Here is a 21,611-nt window from a genome sequence, read left to right as displayed (position 1 = left end):
CAGGAATTACACTACTGAAAAAGAGAACAAACTTCTAAAGGTTGTCCTCAGTCTCCCACCCCCCTACATACACACACACACACACACACACACACACACACACACAGAGGCACAAAGACTTATACACACACATACACATACACATACATACATATAGAGACACAGACACACACATAGACACATACATAGACCCACAGACTTACACAAACACACACACACACATATACATACATACATACATACACACACACACATATAGGCACAGACATAGACCCACAGACTTACACAAACACACACACACATATACATACATACATACATGCATACATACATACATACAAACAGACACACTCAGAGGCATATATAGACACAGGCACACACAAACACACAAACACACACACACACACATACATACACTCATAGACCTTAAAGAAAAAAATGTCAAAATAAATTCTTGAGGATATATTTTGGCCCTTACCTCTCTCAGTTCAACCCAGAGACCCAGTAGAGTGGCTTCTATGTAGAAATTGCCTCTGTCCAGTTCTTTTCAACAAATATTTTATTTATTTATTTATTTATTTATTTATTTATTTTGTTTTCAGATTCATGACCCAACTCCTTCCAGATATGTTCACTCAACTTTTCGTTCCCCCATCCATCAATGCCAATTTGTGCTGCCCATATATTCCCATGTGTGTGGCCTTCCCTGGAATGTGTTTGATTTATAACACTATGCCGGTTCCAGCGGAATCAGACTATTTACAATAAATTTACCTAAATCACTTTTAGTTTAATTAGGAATGAATAATTTTTAAAATACACAGTTTTGTATCAAACAACAGAATAATTATGGGTCAGAAGGTATAATTTTCAGCATATTGCTGCAAATTAAAAAATATCAAAAATCTTGCTAAAAATATAAGCACTGAAATACTCAGAAAAATATTTGAACAAATATCTGGCCCTTATGCTTAGCCAAGGTGACACACAAAATTACATCAAGTACTACCAGATTTACAGAGTCAAAGAAAGTAATGGGGTTTGTCCAAACCACCCAAGTTATTATAGACCGTAAGGCAGACCATAATTTGGCTGTGGCAACATGTGCTGGAATTGGCTGTTAACTGATGACTGTGCCCATCTGTTCTGAAGTCTGCACTCAGTGGCCTTACACTGGTAGCCCACCAGGGACTGTTTATACTGCAGAGACATAAATCAAGGATGTCCTCAAAGAGCTTGCTCACCATTACACCATTAGGTGTGCCAGCTTTTTGTTAATGCCTTTAAAAGCCTATAATTTGGTTTAGTAGGGATAATATTAAGTCTGCAAATGCAATGCCATTAAACTTCAGGGTCCGTGGGAATTGTCTCCATGGTTCTCAAGGACACCAAACCCCTCAGATGTTCAAATCTCTAACACTCAAAGCTGTTTTATTTCCAATATCTTATGTAATCCTCTCATACTGTGAATCATTTCTAGATTGCTTATATCTACTACACAGTAAATGCTGTAAACATTTTTTGCTACGCTGGATCATACAGGAAATAACGACAAGGAAAACAGTCTGTATGTGTTGAGTACAGATACAATTTTTCCAAATTGCTCTGATTCATGGTTGGTTGGATCCACAGATAGAGCCTGAAGGAAGGAGGGCTGACTGTATTTCAATTCCAATAGCAAACACAAGGTTGGATGATCTTAAAATGTAAATTCCTATGGGACAAGGCAAAAGGATCCAACACTGGCAACTGTCCACTATGCTCACTTAATCTCTTAATTGGTCTACACACAGCAAACATATGCACTAGCTCATTTCTTTAAGAAATAATTGACAAATTGTTATAGCAAGACTATCTACAAGATATGATACTGCATACCTGTAATCTCAGTACATAGAAACCCAAGGCAGGGTGATGGGAAGTTCAAAGCCAGCCTATCTCATGTTAGGGGTGGGGATAACTCACTGACTCGAATGTCAATTTTCTCTAGAAACACTTTTAGGGATACTACATGCTTCCCCAACTCAGGAGCGTTCTTCAATCTAACCCTGCTGGCAAACAGAATTAACGATCACAAAGGCACCTATTGATTTCTTTAACAAATACACACGAAGTAGGACAGAAAGATGAAAGTAGGGACAACTTCAAAATTGGAACGTCTCAAACTTTGCTGTCATCAGAATCCCACTGAGAGCTCCTCGTGAAGTCCCCATTCTGGCTTTCTGAGTCAGTCACATCATTCTAGGTGACACAGTTGCTTCCAGTCTGCGAACCACACGTAAGAACTACTGGATTAGAGAAGCCTTTGAGACAATGTCACAAGCTGTAGTCTATGAGCTTTATTGGAATCCTGTATCAATTTGAAAAAAAATAATAATTGTGAAAATTTTAGTACTGATTCATTTTTTACATCTTGAGAAATTGCTGCTCCTTTCTTTATAGACATGACAATTATGTTCTAATTATTCTGACCGGAAGACTGTTCTCATTTTAAAATATGCAGTGAAACCTTTTGGGTGAAATGGCATGACATCTGTGATTACTGTGTTTGAATGCTATGTCCTTCCAAAATTCAGTTTGAGTTTCATTTGTCTGAAGTGCTTGGGACCAAGAATGTATCCGATTTTTAATTAAAAAAAAAAAAACATTTGACTATTCCTCTCTGGTTGACTAATTCAAAAATACAAAATACAAGCTAGTTGTCCCCTACTCACAAGCCTAGCATTTGGGACTAGGGACTGGACAGTGGTACCACAGCATGAGTGTCTTTTAGGAAGCACAATGAGTTCGAGGGCAGCTTTGGCTATGGGAAGACTTTGTCTCAACAACAACTGAATTCACAATCCTAAACGTTTAATGGGGTTAAAACAGTTGTCTTTAACCTTTCTAATTTTGTGACCCTTTAATACAGTTCTTCATGTTGTGGTGATCCCCCATCAAAAAATTATTTTTGTTGTTATTTCAAAACTGTGTTTTTGCTACTGTTATGAAATATCACCTTATATGCCCAACATTTGATATGTAACCCCATATAAAAGGATTGTTCAACCCCCAGAGGGGTCTCGAACCAAGGGTTGAGAGTGGCTGGGTAGGAATGTTAGCCACTTTCTGTTGCTGTGATGAAAAGACCATGATCAACAGCAACTTTAGGAAGACAGAATTTGTTTGGCTTTTGGTTCCAAAGGGATGAATTCCATCCATTGTGGCAGGAAGGTGGCTAGTCACATTTTTCTCCATCCACAAGAAGCAGAGATAGACCAGGAAGGGGAGTAAGGTTACAAACCTTTGGTGTCTACCCCAGTGAAGTACTTCCCCTGCAGGATTTTACTCATCAGTGGCTAATGGCCCAACCTCTCAATATTGTAGGTTGAGAATCTCCAATTTGTAAATCCCCAATAAAAGTGTTTTGACATCCAAAATCGAGAGTTTGAATGAGAAATGTTCCCCATAGGCTCATGGATTTGAGCACTTACTCACCAGCTGGTAGTGCTGTTTGGTTATAGAACCTGTAGAAGGGCAACTTTTAAAATAATTGTTTAAGTAGAAAAATCTCTAAATTCAATCACATGCTGTTGTAAATCAGATATTAAAGATGAAGTCTCACACTAGCCCTTTATTCTGACAGAATGCATCTGGAGCTCCCGCAAAGCAGAGCCTTTCCCAGCCTCACTTCTCTATCCTTCATTGTAAAGCCAACAACCAGGGCCAAATAGCCTGAGGGGCAGGAACAGCATTTCAATGCTTCTTCCTTCTATGACTTCACAATGGGGATTTGGCCAGAGATTCAAATGCGTACAAACACTTAGAGTAAGACATTGTTAAGATGAGACCTCTAAGTAAACAGTGGCTTCATTTTTGTTATTTTAGATGAATATATTTCCTCCACTCCCAGAGACAAATACTGTCACCCTCATTGAAAACTCTTAGACTTTGTAGCCTGAGTTAAATCAAAACTTCAAACAACCAATTAACCATTGACAGAGCTTTGCAGTTTCTAAAACTTTCTGGTTTCAACGGACATTTGAAAAGGAATGGAGGAAGCAGAAGAGAAGAGGAAGGAAAGAACAGATTCACCAAAATGTCCCAAATAGTGAATTTTTAAATGAAAATTCCATGTAGTTGTTATTTGTTCTAAAATAGGAACTAGAGGTGGAGTGTGGGGTCTGTCAATGAGCTTGGTTGAAAGCATTTGCTAACTGCCTCCAAACTGCTACTATTGGGCTGCAGTGTTCAAAGCAATTACACAGTCTCTTTCAGCCAATTGAAATTACTAACAATTTTGAGTTAGTAAATTTCATGAACAAGAAATTTTGCTGCCTATGACAAGGGAAATGTTAGTCTCCTCATTGCGCTAACGTGGAAACAGTAGCTTTAAAAGATTGACAAGCAGTCAGGCAGTGGTGGCGCACGCTTTTAGTCCCAGCACTTGGGAGGCAGAGGCAGGCAGATTTCTGAGCTCAAGGCCAGCCTGGTCTACAGAGTGAGTTCCAGGACAGCCAGGGCTACACAGAGAAACCTGGCCTCGAAAAGCCGGGGGTTGGGGAGAGTGCGGAGATTGACAAGTCACCTAAGATCTCAAGGATCTAATCCTGTGGGTTGTGACCCATTTGGAGGTTGAATGATCCTTTCAGAGGGCTTGCATTGCCTAAGACAATTGGGAAACCAGATGTTTCCATTATGATTCATAACAATAGCAAAGTCACAGTTATAAAGTAGCAAAGTAAAGTAGTGGGGGGGGGGGGTGGTCACCACAACTGTACGAGAGGATCTCAGCATTAGGAAGGCTGAGAACTACTGATCAAATCTATCCCCCTACCCCCCCTTTCATTACTAAGAGCTTTGTTAAAGTCACAAGGTACAGTTCTATGGGTTATGCTGGGCAAAGGCACCCAGGCTGAGAGAGGCGGAAAAGGCTGAAATACAGTCCAGACTTGGAGACTGTTCCTGGAGAGGACACCTTTGCTAAGTCACAAACAAGTGGTGGCTCAACTCCTTCACTAACCAGTTCCTCATTCTGGGCAATTCTTACCCCAAGGAGTCAATGTTCTTGGAAATTGCCCTGTGTTGGACTGGGCAGTTGCCTAATAGAACCAGAAGTGGTTTTGTCTGTGGGCGTTATTATAGTCTCAAAATTTGAAAAATAGACCGAATAATACTAGGTAGGATGGCACGTATTAAGACTATGGAAGGTTTAAAAACTGGAGCTATGTGGTAAGGGGTGAACAACTGTAAAAATCCACTGAAAATAATCGGACTTCACATTTGCCTTAAGTGAGCTGTATGCATGTGATCACGTTTGTTTTATGTGTATGAGTGTTCGGTTCAACATATAGCTATATACCATATGCATGTGGTGTCCACAGAGGCAGGAGAGGGGGTTGGGTCTGACAGAGCTGGAGCTATAGACCATGGCAAACCACTCTGTGGGGGTAATGGGTGTTCGTCCTAACAACTGAACCATCTCTTTAGCTCTATGTAAATGTACTTTAAATACAGCTGACATTAGAATGCTATGACCAGACCAACACCTCCTTCAGTGGAAGACCATCTACAAAGTGCTTCTATATAGTTTGGGAATAAATTGGGTCATGACAGAATTAAGCCAGTGCATGGGATCTGAAATTTTAAGGGTCAGAGTTGCTTTGTGGGCTTAGGGAATCTCTGCATTCCCACAGAGCCCTTGGCTCAGAAGGTTAGCCACTCCAGCGAGTGAATGATGAGCCGTTGCCTTTCATATTGAAATTCATAATATCATCTTTGACCTTCTGTCCTGTTAAGTGTGTGGGGAGGAGATGAAGTCCTGAATGAATACATATTATTGACAGTCAAGGACTCCAGTACCTCAGAACCAGGGAAATGGAAAGGCATTGCTAAGTGGAATGCTAAGTACAAGCATGGATGTTGATGAAATTTAGCTACAAACAATGTTCCCGAAGCATCAGCTGCAGCTTCCTCCACCTGGATGTTCATGTTGTGCACAGAAAGCATCAGCCACAGCTTTGTCCTCCAGGACAACTGTAACCTGAGACCGTTCCTACACAGACTTCCTGCTGAGATCTGTTAACCATCCTCCTCATTCTTGCTCCATATAATAAACTCACTAAGTTTGTGGTCTGCTGTAAATGCTTCATGGCCCACTGGATCCCAGCCTTCCTATATGTGTTTTTATCCTTTCTTCATTCTCTATTGCCCCATTGGGTTAATCCCTAAGACATGCTGGTCATGGCAAAGATGGCAGAGCTGGGCATGTATTCATAAAGGGACATATGTAACAGTTCCACACCATTCCATCAATATGTAGCATATGTTAGAATTCTATAAGCACTCTCGGGGCCTACCATGTATGGGAGTTCAGCAAGATTCTAAACCAGTGACTGTGAGTGTTTCTTCTATGACTGGGAAGCAAGGAGGGTGAATGACTGTCCCCAAGAGGTCACACTTTTTATTTGAACCAGAATATCCTTCAAATGCGGGTAGAAAACAATGGTCTTTGAAGAAACATACATCACCTAGGCACTCCATATGAAAAGCCTGACTATTCAACAGCTGCTGCGCTCGCAGCTCATGACCATGTGGGCGGCAGATTATGTAACAGGAGCAGAAATGACTAGAAAACAACCACATCAAACAAGGCCCACTGCAGCATGGAGGACAGTTCACCAAAGCTGGGACCCTGGCACACACTGCCATGACTTGCAGGCAGCGGAACAAGTCAAGGGGTGTCTCTTCCAAGCAGTTTGGCTGGGCTGAGAGATACTCCATTGGTCCTTCCTCATAGCAGAGGCTTGAAAAGGTGGGGGCTCCCTATCATTTTCCTGCAGCATGAAATCTTACATCTTGGAGGAAATTGCTAAACAATGTGCACCCATATCAAGAAAGGGGTGAAAAGATGAGTCAGGCTTGGACAGTTTTCTGCTTTTCTTTGGGAAAAGGGCACACCTGTGTGAAAATTGTGATATGCCAACTGTGTCAGTGATCCCAGTTAAACACTTTACTTATGTACTTCAAGCTGGCATTGCATGAACACAGATGAATACTAAATCCCATGTCTATTTGAAGTTTTCATTTATCTTTAACCTGGTATCATATCACAAACTTTACAAATTACCCAAGCCAGGTGAGAGGCCATGGAGCAGGAAATCAGTGGCCTGCTATATCACTGTGATAGGAGCTTTCTTGTGTTTTGAACAATGGGTGTCCCCTTTTCAGTTTGCACCAGGTCTTACAAGATCTGAATAGATTCAAATAGAGCCATTCCACCTTTTCAACACCCCTGTGACGAAGGAGGATGGGAAGGACATTGCTCTCTTCCCCAAGATGACAATTGCAAGCAGACTTGACTTTGTAGCCCAGTTTCCAGGTAGTCCTACCATCTCTGCAGCTGCTCTTTTTAAAGTTGAGATAGGAGTTCACATTCCTATTTCAATACAGCAAGTTTAGAGAATGACCAAATTAGACATATTTGCTGCAACTGGCTCTGAGAAGCCTTGAAAGATGGCATTTTGGCATTTTTGTTTGAAGCAATTAAACATATTTTCTGAGCTTAAAATTTCCTCCTGTCACCGAAGAGTCTAAACAGATGATGACTACCACGCAGAGAATCTTTGTGGGAAACCGTTACAGCTAGATGTCTATTTGTAAACCCAGCTGGTTTCCAGTTTAAAATATTTAAAGGAAAGAAAAATAATGTGCTTTATTTAAACATGAACCAAGGGAGGCCCATGTCCCATCCATTTTCTGAGGGTTTAAAATGCTGTGCTCATGGAAGATATCTAATCAGATGATCAGGCTAGATAGCAGCAGACACACCTCCTTTGGCGTGTACTGACAACCTTGGTAATGGTTGACAGAGAAGTAAACATGAACTGCCCTCTAGTCTTTTAATTACCTTTAGAAAACTCGGCCTGTACAGTCACAAGACACAGTATGCAAACCAAAACAAAATGGCAAGCGAATCTTGGAATCTTCTTAGTTAAATGCCTGCTGCGGATTGAATTGTCTGTGGCTCTCCATGGTCAAACCTGTCCTCAAGTCCCATCCCAACGGAGTTGGTTTATGGCCCACCCTCCAGTTACCCTTTGTCCTGCCAATGCCTTTCCTTCTACAAGGTCACAGAAGTCATCATCTGCTCCTTACGGAGTGGCAAGGTCCAAAGGTTAGGGTCCGGTGTTGAGAGAGGAAGAATGACGAGCTCACCGGGCTCAGCTAACATTTATTGACCCCCTTTTCTGTGAATTGCGGTTATGAACTCGATAAAGAACTTCCCAACAGTGCTCTGAGGTAGGATTCCTCCATTTGAAGACAAAGATGCAAAATCTCAAAGAGGTAAGCAGCTCACAGAGGGGGGTCATATCAAATTGCAATTCAAAGCCAATCTGATTTCAGTCACCTACTGATTTCAGTAGGATGTTCAAGGACCCGTGTGTTTACTCTTTCCTGTACCACCCTTCTTTTTCTTTTCTTCATACTATTCACCTTCCTTGGCCTGTGCTTTTGCCAATGTTATCATTTATTTAAGCAGTCAAACACAGAAAGTAATATGCCAAAGCTACTTTAATCAAGGCTGTCATCAGCCAGTGGCTATCTAGAGATTAGACAAAAGCTCCCTCCCCTTGTTTTGAGTGCTCTGGTCTGGGCCAGGTATTTTCAGGTTTTTGGCCACTTATCTAAAGAACTGGAAAGAAAGGCTCACACTAGCAGTAGCGTCGATTAGAAAAGGAGGCATTGTGAACATTGACATCAGACCACATGTTGTGGGTTCTCAAGGTACCCGAATTGCACTGTGGGATCTAAAGAAAGGGGAGACTGGTTACTAAGTGGAGCAGTTTGGGTGGCCCTTAATTTTGTTTGATAGGTTATGTCACAGAACTACTCCTCTTTGCTACTGCATGCGTCTCTTCCCATAATGCATCTCATTTTTTATCATGTGAACACCCGAATAAGCACAGCCATAGGATGGTAAATAAAGAAATCTTGGGAATTCGTTTTGAGGACAGTTTTCCTTACTGGACATATATTCCAAGTCAATTCCAGCCAGATTGGCCTTTCTGGCCTATCTTATATGCAGATACACTGATAATAGACTTGAATAGACACTATCTACATTGGTTGATAAGTTAGGAAAGCAGAAACCTCCCCTATCCAGAGAGGGGTGTACATATAGCTCAGTGTGTGTGGGGGTGGGAATTAGGGAGTGGGGAGTGGAAAGACCAGGATTTCTACATGCATCTGTTTGGAGAGAGCTGTGTGTGCCTACTACACGAAGCTAGGCAGTCAGGTTCATCATCAAGAGAGGGGTGCATGCAGACTCAATTCTGGCCAAGTCCCAGGTTGCTAAGGTGGTTCCTGTGCTAGCCTGACTGCTTTGAACTGATTCTCTGCCCCTTTCTCTGCTGAACACCCTCAGGTAGGACACAACCTCTGCTGGGCATAAAGAGGCTCTGAGCTTACTGAAGTGGCTAGAATGGTGTTTATTTGCAAATACAGTCATTTTACACGACAGTCATATCATGACTCTGTATGGCTGCACACTGGCTGTCTTGATTCAACCAACAAACACAGCCTCATCTAACACATTCATAGGCTTGTTTATGAAATCTTTTGCTCTGAGACCCAAGTCCCAAGAGATTTTTTTTTTCATAAATGCTAGAGAGTGCTGTGGAATAGACTCATTAAACTCAATAACCCTTAATTGGTAGACATGTAGGAGAAAGCTCTGTGTGTCTGATACAAGCATGTTCCAGAGAGAGAGCAGGATACTGCTATTGGAGAAATACATCTAATCAATACAGTTTGCCTAGTTACAACTCAGGCTGGTGGGTAAAGGCAAGCTGGGTCTCTGCTGGGTTTGCTTTGAGAGCAGTGGCCTCATTCTGACCCTGATGATAATTTTCTTCTCATTATACAAGAATTATGCTGCTTGTCACTTGCCTAAATCTCCATATAGCCACGAATGTAGAAAACTGGAGAATTTGCTTTGTTATGAGGGAAACCCTTATCACTAAGCAAGTTTCTAGGATTTATAGCAGAAAATAAAATCTCCTCTGAACACATAATAGAAGCTAGTCATTTGGCATGCCAATAGCCCTATATTAAATTATATTAGAGTCTTTATTTTTCAAGAAATATTAGGTCAAGCTGTCTTATCAAACACTAATTGAGTGAAAAGTTCTTTCTATCTGCCGTGGATGAGAGTGGGTTTCCCATTGGCAGAATCCCAGTGAAATCAGTGCCTCTGAGGTGAACCTTCAGAGCTCACATAATAGTGGTTCCCATTTTGGATGGCCTACACTCAGACTGCATAAATCTCAGGCTAGAAAACACCCCAGTGAACTATCACAGTTCTGCTAGCCTTCACTAACTGGATAATAGACCTATAATTTAGTCTGAAGTGTGTATGGGGAGAATCCATGCTGGGAATGTGAGCCTCAGAGGGTGCAGCCATCATGCCACTAATAGGAAGCCACACTCCTGTCAGCAAAATCCTCTGAAGTGGAGAGCTTCCTTCAGGATACACTGTGCTGAGAGGGAAAAAGAAAAAAGTTTGTAAGAAAAGGAAGCAAATGTCAAACAGATAGCAGATTTATTTTCAGAGTTATGTAATGTGTGTGTGTGCGCACACACACACACACACACACACACACACACTAAAAGGCCTGCCACGGTACAGTGTTGTCATGGTTACCTGATCTCTTATCAAACAGGAGAATCAAGCAGGGGAGGGAAACCTGGAAAATAGAGTAACCAGAGAGGCCCGAATCTTCATAGAGCTTTTCTCCAACCGGGGTTGTTTATTAGGGCTTAAAATAGGAGACGGCTTTCTGGTGCTTTAGTCAATGTTTTTAAGGAACTTATTTTGCTGTGTCGAATGGGGCTCTGTCCTGCTGTGTTTTTTGAAAGATGAAAACATGATGTCTAAAATGTCATTGTTCACAGGGATCTCCAAATGAACAATAACAAATGTACCTTTACATTTTTTTTTTCTTCATGCACTAAAAGAAAACATCCTTAGAAATGCATAACATTTGCTTTGTTTGTTTGTTTGTTTTTTAATAGAACTGAATTTCACCGCTTCAAATACTTCGAAGTATTTTCTGTGAGGATTTCAGTTTTAAATTCTTTAAATTTTTTAAAAGTTATTATTTTTATCTTTCACCGTGTAGGTGTTTTGCTTGCTTGTGTGTCTGTGTACCATGTATATCCTGGTGCCTATGGAGGCCAGAAGAGAGAATTGGATCTTCCCTCCACCCCAGAGTTGTACTCATAGATGGTTGTAAGCTCCTTGTGAGTGCTAGGAATAAAACCCAGGTTCTCTGGAAGAGCAACAAGTACCTTTAACATATCTCCAAACGTGAGCCACACGTACAGCAGCAGTTTACCAAGTAACAGGTAGTCAGAATGCATATTCGGTGGCAGTGTGCAAAGGCTAAGCCTCGAAGAGATGGAAATGTGGCTGTTTCTCTCGGGTATTTGGGAAAGGGTAGGGTGGGGAGGTGATGGCATGAGCATGGCCTGGAAGCAAAGGATCAGCAGTTTGACAGCTTCTCAGTCACTTCAGCTCTCACACCTCACAGTGGAGAGCCTTGAGGTCCAAGTGGGAAGATCTTCAACATGGGAAAATAAGTCTTAGACTTAGTAAGTCTGATGTCTCAAGAATGGGTTGAAAATCAACACTCTGAAAATTTGTATGACAGTCAATACTAATTGTCACCTTGATAAGATCTAGAATTGCCTAGGAGACAGACCTATGGGCATGCCTGTGGTGGGCTGGGTTAAAGAAGAGGAGAAGACCTGTCCACTGTGGGTGGCAGCATACCCTGGGCTGAGATTCTAGACTGTATTCAAAGGAGGAAGAGAGCTGAGTACAGGCGTTTATCACTCTGCCTATAGATGTCATGTTGCCAACTACTTCTGGTTCCTACTGCTTTAACGTTCCCACCATGATGCAAGTGTGTGTCAAAATAAATACTTCCTGAAGTTGCTTTTTGTCAGAGTATTTATCCGTGCAACAGAAAAAGTAACTAGGGCACATTAGTATAGACTGAAGATTATCTTGGCTGCTATAGTTTGATATTTTATGTTACACAAATAACATTTCCATGAAATGGCATCTTCAGGAAATTCAAACAAAATAAGCTCAGATAAGATAGTTTATTCAAAGACTCAGAAAGCTGTCTCTTTGTTGTTGCTTAGAGGAGTTTGTGTGTTTGCTTGTTTGTTTGATACAGTGTCTCCCTATTCAAAATCATGATCTTTCGGCATTGCAGGTACGCCAAACCCAGTTTAATGGCTTCCTTCTAAACTCATTTATTTCGTCTTCCAAGAATAGAGATGGCAAAGGGCTAAAGGATTCCAACCCAGAATAGCCACACTGCAGATGACATGTTTCAGAATACATATTGACGTTACATCCTTTTCATTTCTGCTTTATGGTACAATTTGCAGCTTGTAGTTTTGTGTATGACTCGGTGTAAAGTCAAGCTATAGTACCTGTATGTTTTACTGCCACAGAGCAGTAGGGAGCCTTTAAACATGAGGGCCATAGAAGGAGGCTTGAGGGCTGGCCAGACTCAGCCTGGCTCTGTTGCTCCTGGGGTGAGAATTGATTATAATTTTTCCTTTAAAATTTAAAATACAGAAGTATTTTAAATTTTAATCTGAGAAGTCATTGTTCATGGCGGGTAACTGAAATGTGTTAAAAACAAGTTGGCTCTATTGATAACCAATTAGCCATGGAGTAGAGGAAGAGAATATCCAAACCCATCTGTCACTAGGAAGTCAATCTCTGGGATATATTAGTCATCTCTCAAACATTTATTTAGGGTTCAGTCCCAAGCCTGGAGTCCTAGACCCCATGAGTAAGAGGATGAACTGAGAGAGACAACAGCGGGGTGGTGGCACTGCACACAGAGCCAGAAATGAGGTAATTAAGGCTTTACTCAGCTGCTAAGGAAACATGAGGTAGCTTCGCTTTTTTTGTTGGGTTTTTTTGTTTGTTTGTTTGTTTTGTTTTTTTGTTTTTGTTTTTTTCATTTTGGATGAAGCTGAAGAGAGCTACACCTGCATTTATTTTTGGTTCTTAGTTCTTATACTCTATTAGGATAACTGATCACATGGTTTTTCTAAGTATCTTTACATTCTTTAAGTTCATAGTAAGTTTAAGGTAAAAGTTTATGACATAAATCGATGAAGAGGTACAGCAGAAATGTTTACATTCATTCCGTTAAGACTAGTACCTAACTAAACATTGGTTATCTGTCACTAGCTCCATGAGTTCACTATAAGTTTAAGACAATATTTTAATTGGGTATTTTTTTATTTACATTTCAAATGTTATCCCCTTTCCCGGTTTCCCTCCCTCCTGGAAACACCCTACCCCATCCTCCCTCCCCTTGCTTCTATGAGGGTGTTCCTCCACCCACCCACTCCCACCTCCATGACCTTGATTCCCCTACACCGGGGCATATATTGAGCCTTCATTGGACCAAGGACCTCTCCTTCCATTGGTGCATGACAAGGCCATCCTCTGCTACATATGCAGCTGGAGCCATGTGTACTCCTTTGTTGATTCTACCTCACACCAGTCAGAATGGCTAAAATCAAAAACTCAGGTGATAGCAAATACTCGCGGGGATGTAGAGAAAGATGAACACTCCTCCACTGCTGGTGGGAAAGCAAGCTGGTACAACCACTCTGGAAATCAGTTTGGCAGTTCCTTAGAAAATTGGACACAGTATTACCTGAAGACACAGCTACACCACTCCTAGGCATATACCCAGAAGTTGCTCCAACATGTAATAAAGACACATGCCCCACTGTTTACAGCAACCTTATATATAATATCTAGAAACTGGAAACAACCTAGATGTCCCTCAACAGAGGAATGGATACAGAAAATGTGGCACATTTACACAACAGAGTACTACTCAGCTATTAAAAATGATGAATTTATGAAATTCTTGGCAAATGGATAGAACTAGAAAATATCATTCTGAGTGAGATAACCCAATCACAAAAGAAAACACATGGTATGCACTCACTGATAAGTGGATACTAGCCCCAAAGCTCCAGTTAGCCAGGATACAATTCACAGACCACATGAAGCTCAAAAGTGGTGCTTTGGTCTTTCTTAGAAGGAGAACAAAATACTCACAGGAGCAAATACGGAGATAAAGTGTAGAGCAGAGACTAAAGGAAAGGCCACCCAGAGACTGTCCCACCTCAGGATTTATCCCATATACAGTTACCAAACCCAGACACTATCGTGGATGCCAAGAAGAACATGTTGAAAGGAGCCTGATATGGCTGTCTCCTGAGAGGCCCTGCCAGAGCTTTACAAATACAGAGGTGGATGTTAGTAGCCAACCATTGGACTGAGTAATTCCAATAGAGTAATTCTCTAATAGAGGAGTTAGAGAAGGGATTGAAGGAGTTGAAGGACTTTGCAACCCCATAGGAAGAACAACAATATCAACCAACCAGACTCCCCAGAACTCCCAGGGACTAAGCCATCAACAAATGAGGTAGCTTCTTGATTTGAGGTTTTTGAGTTCCATGTGGTTAACGCTATGAGCAAATCCTCAGGTTATTTTTCATGTGAAGTTTCTAGAATCACGGATTATCCCTGTGATGCACATTTAAGTGGCTGGGGAAGCTGAGGATGACTTTGACACAGCAAATATACCCAACTACCAGGCTGCTTGCTCTTTATGTGATATAGAGGCCCTGAGTCTGCCTCCCTTCCTTCCAGCTCTTTTTGAAGGCACTAAAACCAATACTGCACATAATAAATTCACTTCCACTTTTTCTTTTGTTATTTTGGATCTGATCCTCTTCAACAAAAAAACCTCTTATTCAACATATATACCACATAAAAAGAAACCACAGCGTATCTGCAGAACTAGATTTGACTTCTCAAAGTTTATTTCTTTTGATAAGAAACTATGTTTTAGTGGAGGGAAGGAACTTTATAGCAGGAAACTGAGGTTTCAAATTTTATTCCAGTTGTATTTTTATTAGAAACAGTATTATTTTTTCTTTGCAGAATATAAAATACTAAATTTCATATTTCAATTTCTGTAAAGGCCCCAAGATCCAAATCCAACATCGAATGTGTGTGCTTGACCCCGTATTCCATTAACATTAGCAGTGAGGCTTATACATAGGGATGAGGCAACACATAGCCACCCACCACCAGCATGAATAATACATGCTACTTAGAGCCTTGGAGCAATATGCTGCAGAACTCACGTCTTTAATATGTTGAGCACATCTAAACTGTAATAAATAATAAAAATAAGATTAGTCTCTAAGGTGTCTCTATACAATTTGGAATCTGAGGCCATTGCTATAGATTCTATCTGTGTAGGTTAAAACCCAAGTGTTCAAAATGGAAAAATTGATGTGTTATAACTATAAACATACACATGCTCATAATTATTTATATTTATATACTTAGGAGCTTTTGAAATAAACTCATGTGCAAGAAGTGGCATCTAGTAAGAAATTGTAGGTTATATAAAATTTAATATGGTGTTTTCAAGGGATTTGACTAGATGAGCCTCATCAAAGAACATTTATTAATATTGACTAGTAGCAAAAAGATAATTTAATGTTCTAAGCAGATTTTAGATAAACGGTGCCAATCACAAGGTATCTTTATGACATTATCAGATTCCAACCAAAGCTTCCCACAGTTTACTTCTCTGAATGGTCATTCTCTAAGGCATCTCCTCTTCCCTGAGTTTCTCTAAAACAGTTCTCTAAAACTGACAGGCCTGAAGATCAAAATCTACTTAACATCAAAATCCACCAGACTAAAAATTCAGTCCATTAAAGTGTCCTAAATCCAATAGCTCTTCATGATAAAAGTCCTGAAGAGGAACTGAAGGCATCATGGTGTAGAGATGGGGGCTCCAAGGACCCACACCATTAGGAACTTCTACCTGAAGAACAGAGGAGAGTAGGAAAGCAAGATGAAGCCATCCACACAGTTCTCAAATACACTTCTCCCTGCAGCTTCCTAAGTGAGCAGCTGAGACAACCATCCAGAAATCAAAGAAGAAATTGCTAGAGAAGATAAAGAGTTGTTGTCATTACTAAACAATGTATATATGTCAATTCTAAATATCTGGCATTTTCCTTGCAAGTAAAAGATATTGAACCACAACAGGAACCAAAAGAATTCAGATTGGCAATATGACATCACTTTGATATGAATATTATGAGTATTCCCAAATGAAAATTTCTATTATAGAAGCATTGACCCTTCTCAATAACCATAAATTTTCTCAAGAAAGACAGACAGCTGGGAATACCACAAAAGAATTCTATTTAGAACTAAAATATGTAAATTCCCTTCTCAACTATTTAGTTACTTTTGATGTCAAAATCTTCCCTTCTGAAGACAAGAAAGTAATATGATCAAAATGAAGAAAATTACAAAACAACTTATATATACTTACAATCTCTGTGTTCTTTTAAGACACATATTAAAGTGTGTGTGTGTGTGTTTATGTGTCTGTATTTTAAAGTCTTCAAGAGTCTAAGGACACAAGAGATGTACCACAACATAATAAAGGTGATATACAGCAAGCCAACAGCCAGTATTGACCTAAAAAGAGAGAAAAATCAAAGCAATTTCACTAAAATCAGAAAAAAAAAGGCCAAGATGTCCACTCTCTCCATTCCTATTAAACATAATACTTGAAGTCTTAGCTAGAGCAATAAGAAAGCTGAAGTAAACCAAGGGCATACAAATGTGAAGAAGACAAGACGAAGTGTCTTTATTTGCAGATTATACAATCTCATACCTAAAGGACCCTCAAAATCCCACCAAGAAGCTTCTACAGTTGATAAACACTTTCAGGAAAATAGCAAAACACAAAATCAACACAAATCAGTAGCATTCCTACATACAAATGTCAAATATATTGAGAAAGGAGTCAGGGGAGCAACACAATAGCCTCAAAACATAAAATATCTTGGGGAAACTAACTAAGTGAAAGACATAATAAAAACTTTAAGACATTGAACAAAAGTATTGAGGAAAACATTAGAAGAAGGAAATATCTCTCATACCCAAAGAATGGTGACACTAAATATTGTAAAATGGTCATCCTACCCAAACAATCTCCAGATTCAATGCAATCATCATCAAAATTCTGACATTATTCTTTACAAAAATTGAAAGGACAATTTTCAGTTTATATGAAAACACACACATACATACACACACATATTCACACACATAAACACACACACATACACACATACACACAAAACAGGATATCTAAACCAATCTTGAATATTAAAAGAACTGCTGGAGGTGTCACCATCCCTGATTTCAAGACACACTACAGAGCTACAGTGATAACCACAGCTGGATAGTGACATTAAAATAGACATGTTGGTCATTAGAATTGAATTGAAGACCCAGACATAATTGCACACACCTATGGGCATCTGAGTTTTGACAAAGAAGCCAAAAATCCACAACAAAGACTACATCTTCAATAAATGGTGCTGACCAAGTTGGATTGCTGTATGTAAAAGAGTGCAAATAGATCCATACTTATCATCCTACATAAAACTCAACTTGAATGGATGAAGGACCTCAACATAAGATCAGATTCCCTGACTCTGATAGAAAAGAAACTCAGGAACAGGCTAGAATGTATTGGTACAGAAAGGCCTTTCTAAACAGAACTCTGATAGCACAGACACTAAGAACAATTGCTATATGGGATCTCATGAAGCTGAAAAGCTTCTGTATGGTAAAGGATATCATCACTTGAGCCACGTGGCAGCCTACAGAACAGGAAAAGATCTTTCCCACTTATACATCTAGAAAGCAGTGCTTCTCAACCTTTCTAAGGTGCAACCCATGTTGTAGTGACCCCAACCATAAAATTATGTTCATTGCTACTTCATAATTATAATTTTGCCCACAGTTACTGACACTTTTAGAAATGAATATACTCAAAATTCATTGGTGATGTTCTTGCTTACTGAATAAAAGGTTCTTTAGTATAGATCACTACAATGCATCAACGAACACAGCAAAACCTTGGTTACACTAATTCTCTTGAATCTTTCACTGTCTACTTGCTAGTAGTACTTGCTTTAATCACTATTACTGCTACTCAGATCATCATTGCTTTTTACTCCTGTGTTCAAACCTGTTGAAGTGTAAAATGGCCCATGTCATTTTCCATAAGAGATGACATTTATGAATTGCTGCAGAAACTTCCTAAACTCCAGTGATCTCTTGATGAATTCAGGATGGAACAGAAAAACCTTAAGAAATTCATGGATTCACCTCACCTATGGAAGACCCAGCTTTGTCTTTGGTTTCTTGTAAATATCCCATTCACCTTCCAGGCATAGATAGCCTGGAACACTATAGTCTTATATACTAAGAATGACTACAAAACAATAGAATCAACTGGCATAAATAGCACATATGAGTACAAATGTTCATATGCATTTAGTACCTATAGAAACTCATGGCTACTCAAGTAAAACCTAGGCTAAAATTAACTTGACAAAGTACATTTTGAAACTTAATATATTCATATGCAACCCAGGTGGCAGAAAAGTCTTGAGATTATATATAAGTATATGTATGTGTGTATAATATTTTATAAATATACTTTATAAAGTATATACATGTGTACATGTATATAGTACAATTTTATAAATAATTTACATATATATAAAGACTGATACACATGTGTAAATAAGTAATAGGGACTTATACAGTTATTGTTCACAAATATGTTCTGAGTTTTCTGTCAACCATAGTAGAAATAGAATTATGATGCTTCACAAAATTAATTTTTGCATAATTAAAGATTATACCATATCTAATTTTTGCTTTATAATTACAGATGTATAGTATGGTTATAAGGCATATCTGGTAAGTGATATACCCAGACTGTTATGAATCAGTCATTTGTTCATTTAATGAATGTAAGCTGGCCACACTGCACAAAGTAAGAAAAATGTAAACTACTTGATCTTCAAGAGTTTCAGGTTAATGAGTGGAGAGATACTCAAATGAACAATTAATGATAATACACTGACTACAGAGTACCAGGAACAAGGTGTAATACCTCCACAATCTTTCTGTTTTCCAAAACCAAGATCATTTTATGTTTTCAGCCTCCTACTGTGGAGAGCTGCGAAGCGCCACACTTCAAAGATGGCGCTGGCCGCCGCCCCCCCCACCAGTCTGATGGCGAGCACTCTTGAAGTAAACAACTCCTTATTTGGTTATGGGCTGAGTCAACTGGCTTGCTTCCGCTATGTGGGCCTGTTAGATAGCATCACGTGGCTTTACCTGGGTGGCTGACCATACAGTATTTAACCTGTGGGTTGGCTTTCCTCGTGGTCAGAAGATTCTTCAAGGTTCTTGAATAAACTGCTGGAGAAGAGCCCGAGAGTGTGTTGCGTCATTCTTGCTGGTCGAGGGTGGTCGCGACATCCTACTATTTTGTTTCTTTCCCAGAATCCAGAATCAACTTTAAGCCTACAGGCTCGACTTTTTTGCTACAGATTTAGTAGTACTCTTGTGGCCAGTGTACCTGCCCTGAGCTCATCTAGTTTCTATGTTCTAGCCACTGCCTGGGCATCCAGTTGTCTTCCTGGTTCTCTCTCCTTCCATCATTATCTTTTACCCCCCTATTCTTTCCCCCTAATCACTCTTGAGCAGCTGCTTCACCTTGATATAAGTATTAAAGACCTGACATTAATGAAGATAAGGGATTTCAGTTTTGAAATATTTGCTGGAATTCTCAGCAGGATTCCTGTGTTGAAGGAAAGGAAGAAGAAAGGGACACCTGAGAAAAAAAGAAGGCTCGGCAACTGGCACGGGATCCTGAGGATGTGAGAAGTCATGAGATTGAAATGGAGAAAGACACTGTGGAATAAGACGTGGACCAGACAAAAAGCATGCATAGACTGGTCCATTTTCCCTGCTACTTATACAACAGAGGACTGCCATGTTTAGCCTCAGTGGGAAGGGATGTGCTTGGCCCTGTGGAGGCTTGATGCACGAAAGAAGGGGGATACTAGAGGGGCATGGTAGGAGTAGGTAGGGGAGCACCCTCTTAGAGACAAAGGGGAAGGGGAGTGGAGTTGGGGGAATTTTGAGGGAAGACTGGGACTGGGAACAACATTTAAAATATAAATAAATAAAAGATAATAACCACCCCCCCCCCAAAATTTTAAGTTAAAAAAAAATAACTGTGTTTTTCTAAACCTATCTGCACGAGCATAGAAATCTGCTTAACTTCAAATTCAAAATAGACCAGTCATGTGAATTTTTAAAAGAGAATAATAATAATAGACCAACAACAATGATATCTGTGGTGTGTGTTCAAGAATTAGCAGGTTTTGCTCAGACATGAGATAGCTTTCAGCTCAGGAGGCAAGCTTCGGTGCTGAGTAGATCTCTATCAACTGTCTCGATGATTCATAGAATTCCTTAAGCACAGGGATGTTTGCTCCCACCACCGTTACAGACAAAGGGCTTGAAAAGGTCAACACAGGAGAGTACACCTTGGTGAGTTGCTTCGGTCCACATGCAAAACTGGTGATATCAGTTTTCTCAAGCTTCTGCTCTCCCCTAGCTTTTGACACAAGAATTTAGGAGGATTTTTAGATGTCTTCTTGTCCAAGACCCTAGGACTACATCCCTTCTGAGACCTTGATATATGCGTTAACTCTGTACTCTCCAACAAACCACTCAAAAGCGTTCAGTGTCCTAAGTACTAAGCACTACCCTAAACTGAGGGTTCTGCAACCAATAACATAGACAGCAGTTCACTCCTTAAGGGAGAAGATGAAGCAGGGAAGCGAGGGAGTGTTGTGTGGAAAGGTAAGAATGGTAAGACAGTACTGGGGAGTGTCAGTCATGTCATATCTGCCATGGCAGATAGAGGAATGACAGGCTTACAATATCTGCTTCTGAGGGACACCAAGGAGCAAAGTTAAGGGAAGTCTGCAGTGATGTATAGGCTTCACAACTGGCCTTTGTTCTGTCTGACATGGGAATTTCCAGAAGACTTTGATGAGAGGAGAGGTGAGATCTGGATTACATTTTAATAGGATCACATCTTGGCTGTATGTTGAGAATAGACTCAGGGACATGAGGGTAGAAAGATGGAATCCAGTTTGGAGACTGAAAAGATGGTGGTGGCTGATGCTACTAGGCCTTAGTCACTCCACATGTCACAGAAGAAGGGGATGAAATGTCCTCATTCTGCAGCTATTTTGAGGGCAAGACTACAATAATTTTTAAAGAAGTCAGATGTGGAATTTGAGAGTAAGAGTCTAGTCCAAGCCTCAAGCTTGAAGTCTGAGCAGTAGAAAATGTGAATTTGCTATTTTCTGGGGTTGAAAGACTTTAGAAGGATCAGGCTTAGTAGAGCATTACTCCACACTGAACACAGATTTGACACAGGGTAGGTGCCTATATAGTCTACAGGCATGGAGAGAAGTCCAGGCAAGTATTTAAAATTTGATATTAGCATAAAATGAACATGGGATTATGCAAAGATAAGAAAACCAGGAGAGCCAAGGAGCCATCTCTAGGACAATGCAAGAAA

At 40.1% G+C, this 21,611-nt stretch overlaps 1 long non-coding RNA gene and 1 pseudogene across 1 annotated transcript; one reads left to right on the top strand and one right to left on the bottom strand.

The window, feature by feature from the left end:
• Positions 1-2,316: 2,316 nt before the first annotated feature.
• LOC116085361 lies at positions 2,317-3,704 on the bottom strand. Its single transcript, XR_004116513.1, has 2 exons — positions 3,478-3,704; positions 2,317-2,350 (listed from the first exon to the last, which is right to left on the bottom strand). It is a non-coding gene; the product is annotated as an uncharacterized LOC116085361 (long non-coding RNA).
• A 12,201-nt stretch (positions 3,705-15,905) lies between these two features.
• Positions 15,906-16,431, top strand: LOC116084171 (annotated as a pseudogene).
• The last annotated feature ends 5,180 nt before the right edge of the window (positions 16,432-21,611 follow it).

Source organism: Mastomys coucha, unplaced genomic scaffold, assembly GCF_008632895.1.
Source record: "Mastomys coucha isolate ucsf_1 unplaced genomic scaffold, UCSF_Mcou_1 pScaffold9, whole genome shotgun sequence".
NCBI lineage: Eukaryota > Metazoa > Chordata > Mammalia > Rodentia > Muridae > Mastomys > Mastomys coucha.
This window is presented reverse-complemented; position numbering and strand designations above follow the sequence as displayed.